We start from the raw sequence: 2,989 nt of genomic DNA on the forward strand, positions 1-2,989 counted from the left end.
ATGGAGCTTTAATAAGTTGTACTTACGCACAATCTACTTGTAATCTTGAGTTTTAAGTAATATGCATTAATAAACAGTACTTTACGCATAAAAAGTTGTTTTTAAGAGTTTTTGTCAAATGTTTCATAATACTAGAAGGGTATTCGTGCAATGGAACGAGATACATATTCATTTTAATGTTTCATTTTATTTGTCTCTATTGATATAATACGGTTTGTGTGGTTTTGAGAAAGATGATGTTTTTACTGATATAATATGGTTTGTGTGGTTTTGAGAAAGATGATGTTTTTACTGTTAAATAAAAATAAATTTAAAGATATTATAAAATTTTGAAAAAGTATATTGATATTAATATCAAATTAAATTTTTAAAAGTTCTCGTTTTTTTTTTGTACAATTTCTTTAATTCTATTTTTTATTATAATTTAATTTAGGTTTAATAGTGAAGTAATTTGTTTTGGATTAACAATATAATTTTTATAAAGATAATGATTATGTTAGAACTCAATGATTATCCTAATTATATTTTAGATTTTTTATATTTAAAATGAGATGTTTATTCTGTATTTGATTATGTTTATCTGCAGTTAGTTATACAAATTTAAAATTGAAGCTTTAATAAGTTGTACTAACGCACAATTTACTTGTAATCTTAAATTTTAAGTATTATGCATTAATTAACAGTACTTCATGCATGAAGAATGGTTTTAAGAGTTTTTGTCAAATGCTTTATAATATAGTATAGATATTTACATCAATTAAAAACTTTAAAAATAAATATTTAGAGAAAGAAATAATATTTTATTAGATAAAATAAATATTTTAATGATATAACAAATTTGAAATTTTCAAGACAGGAAATTTGTTGGAGTTTAATGTATTTTTGTTTCAGAGATTTTGAATTTCATTCTTTATTTTGAAGAATTTGAATTTATTGGTGATACTTTGAGATTATACTATAAGAGTACTCGTGCAATGCATCGAGACACATCCCGATTTTAACGTTTCATTTTATTCTTTATCTGCATGGACATAATACGGTTTTAATTTATGTGGTTTTGAGAAAACGATAGTATTTTTATTTTTTAATAAAACATCATAAAATTTTGAAAAAACTATATCGATATTAGTATCAAATCAAACTTTTTAAAAGTTCTTGTGTTTTGGTGTAATTTTCTAAATTAAATGTTTTAATTATAATTTAATTTAGGTTTAGTAACAAAAAAAATTTAATTTAGATTTAATAATATAAATTTTTTTAAAGATAATAACTAAAATATTCTGTTAGAATTCAATAATTATCCTAATTATATTTTAAATTTTTTTATATTTAAAATAAGATGTTTATCCAATATTTGATTATGTTTATCTGCAATTAGTTACACGAATTCAAATATAGAGTTTTAATAAGTTGTACTTAAGCATAATTACTTGTAATCATAAATTTAAAGTAATATGCATCAATAGATAGTACTTCGTACATAAAAAATGGTTTTTAAGAGTTTTTGTCAAATATTTTATAATATAGTATAGATGTAGAGGTGCATTTATCCACCCGTATTAAATGATGTTTTATAACAAAAATTAAAGTAAAACAATATTATTATAACATTTATTTTGAAACCATAGTAGGCCCATGAAATGGAGGGTTTCGAGCTCGTGGAAATGGAGGCTGGAAAAAGAAAACTCATGGAAATGACGGCTGATAGAAAAGAGGATGGGACGGAATTAGGTTTTGTATTAATATGAAATAATAAAGGTAATATTGTAATCTTAAATTTAATCCCATGTTGTTCCACCTTTTTTGGTGGAACAAAAAAACTCAAGAATAGTTCCATGAAATATTATTGTCGTCCCATGTTGTTCCATCTTATTTTTGTCTCATGACACACCAAATATGGAACTATTTATTTTTGTTTCGTCATGTTCTACCTAATCTGTGTACCAAACGCACCCTTAAATTTGAATCAATGATTTAAAGTTAAAAATATAATAAAAGAAATGTATCAAAAGGTGTATTTTGATACCATGAACTTGTTGAATATCAAATACCATAGCTACAAAAACAATGTCCAAAAGCTATAATTTTCAAATTCCGGTAGTCCCAAACTAAGTATAAAAAATTCCAATGAAAAGTCAAACTTTTGACTTTAAACATCAAGATTTTAATATTTGTAAAGTTAAAATACATCAGCAAGCAAATGAAACTGAAAGATACCCATGATGAAAATAAACATTGCATGAAAGTCGTGAATATTACGATTGTTAGAAATTATGGGTGTTTCGATTGTTTGAATTACTAAAAGTTGTGATTCACTTTCAGATTGAAATATTTCGATGGTGCAAGTACAATCGAAACTTCAATCGGATAAAATTCAGTAATTCAAACAGAGAATCGATGTTATGTATCTAATGGTACCCTCAAAATCAAAATGACCAATACGAAAAAGAATTGAAACTGCCTAAATGGCAGTTTCAGAACCACCAAACTGGAAAAAAAGTAAGCATGTATTTTAGGAGATATATAGTACAATACAATACGGTAGATGTATGATATAATAATGGTTCTTTTATGTAAAATGACTAATATACCTCTTATTAAATTGAACTTAACGGAAAAAATTAACAGCCGTTCGAAGAGGGGATGAAATTTGTTGGAAAACGACAAATAAAATTGAAGAACGAAAACCGTTGAAATTACAAAAGTTAGGGATCAAAAGTGAACTTTACTCTAAATTTTTAAGTAAGGAAAAACCAAAATGACGAATTAGCCCTCACACAAGTAGGTTAGTTAACAACTGTCGGTTAAATAGTGTAACTTAAAGGACCAAATTGTTATAAAAATCAAAAGTTAATGACAACAAAGGTAATATTTATAGTTTTAAAAGTATATTTATTTAAAACAAAGAAAATAGAGATTTTGAAAATTTTACACACGTTTTTTGCTCTAGAATATCTATACTATATTATAAAGCATTTGACAAATATTT

The sequence above is a fragment of the Cynara cardunculus genome (genome assembly GCF_001531365.2).
Source record: "Cynara cardunculus var. scolymus isolate 2C chromosome LG 2, CcrdV1, whole genome shotgun sequence".
NCBI classification, from domain to species: domain Eukaryota; kingdom Viridiplantae; phylum Streptophyta; class Magnoliopsida; order Asterales; family Asteraceae; genus Cynara; species Cynara cardunculus.